The 6,898-nt window shown below is 40.9% G+C and overlaps 1 long non-coding RNA gene across 1 annotated transcript; it reads left to right on the top strand.

Moving 5' to 3' along the window:
* Positions 1-377: 377 nt before the first annotated feature.
* LOC128909686 (uncharacterized) lies at positions 378-5,943 on the top strand. Its single transcript, XR_008466464.1, has 5 exons — positions 378-624; positions 1,762-1,903; positions 4,476-4,507; positions 4,601-4,727; positions 5,847-5,943. It is a non-coding gene; the product is annotated as an uncharacterized LOC128909686 (long non-coding RNA).
* Positions 5,944-6,898: the final 955 nt, after the last annotated feature.

Raw genomic sequence — 6,898 nt, 5'->3', positions numbered from 1 at the left:
GCTCCTCGTTGCGGCGCCGCCCGTAACGGAAGCGGCGGGGCGGGTTGCCGTGGAGACGCGGCGGTGGCGGGGGGGGGGGGGGAGTCATGGCGGGAGGGCGTCGGTCGTTGTGCCGCTGCGGCGCCTTCCCGCTGCCGCAGGCCGACGGCGGCGGGGCAGGCGGCTCGGGTGACCGAAGATGGAGGCCGGCGGGACGGCGTTACTTCCCGGCAGCCGGTGGCCGCCCCGCCCCGCCCCGGTGACGGGCGGCCGGGTGACGGTGAAGCAGCAGCGCACCCTGGCGGCGGCAAGGCTCCTCGCGGGCTGGGCCGTGAGGGGGAGGCCTTGCCCCTCCCTGCCTGGGGCCTGCGCCCTCACACCGGCGGCGTCCCCCCAGGACGAGGGAGAGAGCAACATACCGGGACGAGCTCGGGGGAGGGCACCGACGTGGTGCGGGGCTGCAGCACAGTGCAAGAAGAGGCCGAAGCATTTTTTCTTCTCAGCTTAAAAGCAGATAAAAGCTCAGGGAATCCACTCATTTTAGCTCCCTGGAGAAGGGTTTAGGGAAAATAGGGACAAACTCTACTCAGAACACAATGAAGAAAAAGAATCCCTACACCGTTGCTTCCATTTCCTCTATGGCAGGTTGTTTCGCTTTAGTCCTTTTCTTACTTTTCTAAATCCAAGTACCAAACAGAGCCCTTTTTGTCAGTTAGAAAAAGAAACTGAAAATGGAAACTAAAATAAAATTATTTTAACATCCTGTTTATTGAATGAGAAGATAAAAAGCTCTGATCCCCAGGATCTGGGTGAGGTCAAATGGTAGGAGGCAATTTTCTTGCTTACAGACCACCATTTTCTTTCAGCCTATCTGGTATAGAAGATCTTAATCAGGCCTTTTCTCCTTTTCTCTCTGCATCTGTCTTTTTTTCTCCTTTCCTAAACTGCTTCTCTAACACTGCACCTCTATCCAAACAGTAAGGAAGAAACCCCTCTGTCCACATAGTTTTAATTCTTAGGTAGAGTTCCACATCTGTTTGTATCTTCCCACGGGGTCACAGCCTCCTTCGGGCAAATCCGCCTGCCCTGGTGTGGGGTTCTCCATGCGCTGCAGGTGGATATTTGCTCCACCGATTACCTCCATGGGCTGCAGGGGGACAGCCTGCCTCACCATGGCCTTCACCACGGGCTGCAGGGGGATCTCTGCTTCAGCAGCTGGAGCACATTCTCCTCCTCCTTCTTCACTGACCTTAGCATCTGCAGGGCTGCTGTTGCTCTCACATATTCTCACTCCTCTCTCTAGCTGCTGTTGGAGCAGGACCTGCTGCAGCAGGGGTTTTTTCCCCCTTTCTTAAATATATTACCACGGAGGAGCTACCACCATTGCTGATGGGCTCAGCGTTGGCCAGCGGTAGGTCTGTTGTGGAGCCGGCTGGCTTTGGCTCTATCAGACACAGGGGAAGCTTCAGCAGCGTCTCACAGAAGCCACTCCTGTAGCCCCCTCCCCGCCACTACCAAAACCTTGCCACGCAAACCCAATGCAATGATATAATGGACCTTGCTTTAAACTTGCTATGAATTTCTAGACTTGTTATTTCACTGGAAGGTAGCTTCTGCTGAGTTTGCAGCATTTCTTCTAATGATGAATTCAGTCATTAAAACACTGCAGCTTAGTATGATGTCAGACATTCAATTCTGTGTGCTCTGTGTTTTGTGTTACAATATTTGATGATCGGTTTCTCTCATTTGGTTTTCTTCTTATTGAGAATTTCTGATTTGCAGGCAGACTATGACCAACAAATACAAGAACCGGAAGAGAAATTTCGGAAAAAAAGCTGGGGAAATTGGCCAAATTCAATTATAACTGAAATTAATAAAGGACTTCCGCAAGGAGAAAGCACCTATGGAGAAAGGGCTGGAGGATGTAAGTTTGTCATAAATATGTGTTTGCAATATTTAATTGTAAGGCAACTTTTTTGTCTGCATAGCAGCATAGAGTTTGGGAGTGGAGGAGGACAGACGTGGCCGATCTACTGGATTGTTTTCTTTACATTTTACGGAGTGAGGAAAAGCACTAGGTTAATAAAATGGAAATTCTGAAGCCAGAGCTCATTTTGGTAATGGTCCAGTGCTTGTTTTAGTTTTTTTTACACAATAACATGGAATCATACAAACATATATGTGGATGGACTAGAGCATCTAGTACACACTTTAAAGATATATATAGAGGAGCTAGCAATTGACTATAGCAGTATAAGTCTGACAGATTTCTCAGTAGTCAGCTCAGTTAGTATGTGAATACCACTATGGTATCATCTTTTGAACCACGTAAGCCATTTAGAATATAAAACTAGGGACTGTCTTTCATTAAACACTTACACAGCACATGGCCTAGTCAGAGATACTTTGGAGCTATAATACAAAAATCAAATAGTAGTATTGTCTGTAAAACATTTCAGCCTGGGGTAAAGAAGTATCCCAGCTGACTTATGACATGAAAAAAGTGCCTCGAGCAATTCAAGTGCCTTGCTGACTCAGCTCTACTGGAATTTTTTTCAGCCACAAGAAGAGGCTTAGAAACACCACCAGATGCTTTCTGTAGAGTAAAATGAGGTCAACAGCATTTGGATTATTAATAGATAGCTCCTTTTAAGCTAAGATATTAAATGCAAATTAGTCAGGCATTTTTCAAGGAACCCTTGAGGCGTTGGACTTTGTATGATCTTGATGACTGAATGAATAGACAAAGTAAAGCATTAAACAGAGTGACACAGTATGTGTGAATGACTGTCAGTGATGTGGAAATACAGGCACAGGCGACCTATGAAGGGGAAGCAAAGTAATAATACAAGCCAGAAGGTTAAGTGAATTTTATAGATTGTGTAAAAATTTGATGAAGACCGTGGGTAGTGCAGGGAAGGAAGAATTTCCCCAAATCAAAACCTTCAAAAGCAATATAAATAGCACAAATAGTATGTGCAGAGAACTAGAGGAAGCAGAGAAATGCTACTGGTATTGAAACATCAAAAATTAGTGTCTGTCTTCCTAGTACAGCTGAAAAAACCCTTTGCATGATAGTATTGTCTAGATTCGGAATGCTTGGGGGGGTTTCTGTAGTGAGAATTACTGTATGAGGTGTAATATCCTCTCAATTAGTAATGACTTTGTGGGCACCTAATTTCAACTAGGCTATCACTGTTTTTGTCATTATTTCTATGGATTAAATGAAAGATAAGCTTGAAAGAGTTCTTTGAATAGTCATTCTGCCATGTGCTGTGGAATTTGATATAGAACTTCTGGTATAGATGTGCTTCTGCAGTTTCCTTTTAATAATTATTGTTGCTTCTCTAATCTTTTTGGTTTTATAGGCATTGCTATTCTGGTATTCTTCTCTTGCTTTTTACTCATTCCAGTGAACTCACGCTGAAGCCTAAGAATTACAATTGAGATGCTAGCAGCTCTCTACTATGTTGCTGATCATTTTAACAGAAACATCCAGTAGATGGCAAATCCAGTTTTTTTTTCAACTGTTCTCCTCTGTGTCAGAAGCCCCTGCTCTGCATCGTGCTTTCAAAGGCTGTTTTCCTCAAGCTTCATAATAATCTAAAAATTAAGCCATTACTTGAAATAGACACTGACCTATTAAAAACAAGATGACGTGGTACAGTACAGATTGACAGGATTTCATTTTATAGTGAATAAAACAAAATCTCAGATTCATAAGTGTGGGTATCTCAGAATTTGTATTAGGATGCAGTTTAGTTTAAATTAGGGCTACACATGTCGCGGTGGCCAGGATTACAGGTCTCCAGTCTCTGGCTGGAAATCTGTGCCTACAACACTGCGGCAGTGTCCAGGCACTTGGATTTTAAGCCACAGAGTTAAGGTCCCCCATACCTGAAGCTTGCATACGTCCTTGGAGAGAGATCAAAATTATCCTACTCCCAAATAAAATGTTTGCTTAGTACGCATTGGCTATTCAATAATTTATTGACGCACAATCAGTTAGAATGCGTTGTTCAGGTTATCTTATCTCAAAAACGATACAGCAGAAACACTTCATGACAAATCAGAGCTGAAAGTAGTTACAAAAATCTAAGGAAGCTTCCCCTTGGAGCAAGAGGAGGAGACTAGAACCAAGAATGAAAATTGGTTGTATGTATTGATCCTTTTATGTATGGACAGGGGAAGCAAGGAAATGTACTTGAAACTAATACAGGTTAGTACTAACCCTCCCTCTCCCAGTATTTGTAACCATTACACGTATAACAGAAATCATTGGGTTTGTCCTACTTGGTTTAGAGAGACATAGATTTAGAAGGCAAAAAGACAGCACTGTGTGCTCAGATTTATTTTTTTAAATTTACATGCTATGAATAACTGAACAAGACCAAGGCAGAACTAGAATTTAAAACCTATTTTACATGTATAGAATCCATGAGAGATATGCCTTTGAAATTTTCTTCTAATACATTGATCTTTTCTGCGTTTTTCAGGGAAAAAATCCCATTTGAAAAAGTGGATATCAGTGAGTTGACATGGGGACAAAAAGAACATGTTCTCTGATTGCTTTTTGCCAAAATGAATGGCACAAATCCATGGTAATATTCTGTTTCTTCAGTAGGTGACTGCTGAGCTTTTCCTGTTACAGGAGCTGGGCTGATAACTCCAGGTCAAGGGATTCCAAGAAACTCTGAATCTAGCTAACTGTGTGGCTTGGTGTGACATACTTCATCCTTTTGAAAAAGGTGATTTAACCTTTTGAAAAACTTGATATACTATACACTAATTTTGGTCATGCACCAGATTATACTGTTAGATCTTTGTGTGTAGTATCAAAAGAAAAGCAAGTGGAAGTAAATTTAGGTATTGCTGAGGAAGACAGAGAGTTAAATTTGCTCAGTGCAGTGGGATTAATTTTGTTCCGTGGTTAATGAATCCCTATCCATCTTTGCCAAACAAGTAAATAATGTATATTGTGAGTATTGCTCCCCGCATATGTTTCCTTTTAATAACAGTACCGTAAAGCAATCTGACCAGTATTAAAAACTACAAATATGCACAACTAGATTATTAAAAGTGTACTTCCCCTATGGCTCATTAGTGTCTGCCTAAGAAATTTGGGAGCATGACTTTAGAGATATCTAAAATATGGCTAACACTGGAAATTCAAAGTTCAAACAGCATTAAATATATTATAAGCTGTGAACTGGGGCATAAGAGGGCCCAAAGAGAAACCTAAAACGCTATGATTTTTAACGTGGTTTGGGGAGATGTAATGCTTAGGGTGGAATATCAGCTTCTTTGTGTTAAAAGAGTTTGTTTATTTATTTATTTTTAAATTAAATTTAAATTTTGTTAGAAAAAGTTACATTAATGGCATTTTAGCAAATTTTGTTAAGGTTATTACAGCACAAGCAAGAAATGTATAATTAAAATGATTCATCCATCAGCTTTTTTAGTTCCAATTTGTGCATGGATTTAACTCCTTTTATCAGTATTTGCCAGCATGCCAGAATGCACCTAAAGATGTAGAGTACGAAAGCTTGAGGAATGTAATAAACCCACTTCATTTTAAGTTGACTTATGATTAAACCCAGATTTATAAAAACTTTTTTTTTTTGTTTGTTTCTCCTCATTCCCTTTTAGTTGAAATGATTTTGCCACAAAATAGAGAATTCCATAGTGAACTGAACTCACATTCAATTCGTAGTGCTGATTTGGGATCGCGTACTGCAACAGCTCAGGTGCCCTGGCATTTCTTGCCTGCTGTTTGTTTTAGAAAACAAGTTTGGTGTGGGATTAGAAAGCTGGCTGAGCACAAATCATTAGATGAAGACTACTTTGCTCTTGTTTCTTCCTCACAGGAAGTACAGTTTGGCTACTTCAGCTCCAGCTTCTGATGATACTGGAGAAGAAAGCAAAATTGGGTAAAATGCTAAATTATACCACACTATCTAACATCTCCTCAGTCCTGCTTATATATAAATGGATGCAATTGTCATCCCTCACACTTTAGAATACTTTGGTTTGTCTGAAGATCTATATTAGTGTTTCTATACACAAATAAATGTATGTGTGACAAGAGAGAGGATTTTTTTATTTATTTTGAGATTTCTAGTCATGTTAATCTTGTAGCAGCAGGCATTTAGACTCAGCTCTCATGAAAAAAAGTTGATCTCATGCCCCCTTAAAGCCTCCTCTTATTGAAAAGCAGCTTTAGTATTTTTTGAAGATTCTCTTGTGAAAGGCCATGATCATAAAAGGAGATGCATTTTCAGCCAGCACAGGAAGTTTTGAATAAAAGGCAAAATCTATTAATCTGATTTTGTGTTCAGTGTAGAATCACTTAGAGAGAACGGACCAGTATGAAGACTTATACGCCTGATTTTCAGATACAGACTCAGATACAACTATATAGCTAATTATAATATTCCAAGGCAAGCAATATCAACTTACCCTGGAGGAATAAGTAGGGAGGGGTTCTGGCGTGCCATCATGGAATGTCATGTCAGACATGAGGCATTAAAGCAGACAAAAGAAAATGTAATACCCAGACATTGAATGATCAGATAAAGTTCTTAAACAGGAGCCCTGGAGGGATTTATACGGAAAGCTGAGAGACACCTCCTTTGGAGAGGCAGACTGCCACCTCCAGAAACAGGAGTGGAAGTGAGTTGTAGCCTTTTTTTTGCACAGAGAGGGAAAACAAGCAGGATTGGAACTCACACGGCCCATTTCTCAAAGGTGGTTAAAATATTTTAACATAATTTTTGGACTTAAGAGTATCAAATAGCTTTGAGAATCTAGACTGCAGTGCCTTCTAGGCAAGAAATGATTTTTAATAGGAGACAAAGGGCGGACAAAGGCTATTTTAATAGAATCTAAAGAAATTTATCAGGAGGTACTTTATACTTAG

Source organism: Rissa tridactyla, chromosome 4 (genome assembly GCF_028500815.1).
Source record: "Rissa tridactyla isolate bRisTri1 chromosome 4, bRisTri1.patW.cur.20221130, whole genome shotgun sequence".
Classification (NCBI taxonomy): domain Eukaryota; kingdom Metazoa; phylum Chordata; class Aves; order Charadriiformes; family Laridae; genus Rissa; species Rissa tridactyla.
The sequence above is the reverse complement of the archived record's forward strand: the minus strand, read 5'-3'. Positions and strand labels throughout refer to the sequence as shown.